Source organism: Plectropomus leopardus, chromosome 13 (genome assembly GCF_008729295.1).
Source record: "Plectropomus leopardus isolate mb chromosome 13, YSFRI_Pleo_2.0, whole genome shotgun sequence".
NCBI classification, from domain to species: Eukaryota; Metazoa; Chordata; class Actinopteri; order Perciformes; family Serranidae; genus Plectropomus; species Plectropomus leopardus.
Genome location: NC_056475.1, coordinates 22,164,363 through 22,165,031, shown reverse-complemented (window position 1 = coordinate 22,165,031; position 669 = coordinate 22,164,363).

Sequence of the window (669 nt, the reverse complement as noted above, 5' to 3'; positions counted from 1 at the left end):
AAGTACCTACAGTGAAACCAAATTTCCCAAATGCTCCTTTCCTCCCCTTCCTTTCTTCCCTCGTCCCCTCCAAGTTATTTCTTGCTAGGAGATGACTGATAACGAGGGAGAAGAGGAAAGGAGCGGTGCTGGAAAGTATTGAAACACATCCGAGGAGGAGTTTGATGTCTGCAGTGGCTTTCACCCTGCTCCCTTTCTCTTGCAGAATGACTGCATCTTACTACAAGGTAAATCAATAAATTCAAGTCCACTGGTAAGATTGCACTGCAAGTTTAAAGAGGTACACATTTAGCTTTCTTTCTCACAAAGTGGTGTGACTTGTTAATACTAGCAAAACATGTAGGTAAACAAGATTCTTTTTTTTTTTCCCTCATGATGTGAATTTGTGAGTGATTCATATTAAACACTTCATGAAACAGTAAAACGATTTGTGTGGCATGGATACTGCGATTATGTCTTCTGTCGGGCCCTGTAATGAAGGAGCAGACATTTGTCACCACTCAGAACAACACAACCCCCACCCAACAATTCAGTCTGTAATTGAACTGAGAAAGGGAACAACAGGCAGAAACAACTCTCAACCACACTTCTTCAGTCAAGCTGCAGCCTTCTGGCCTCTCCTTACCCCCCGCCCTCTGCTGTGAACCCCGCCCCTCCCCCGACTGTGCG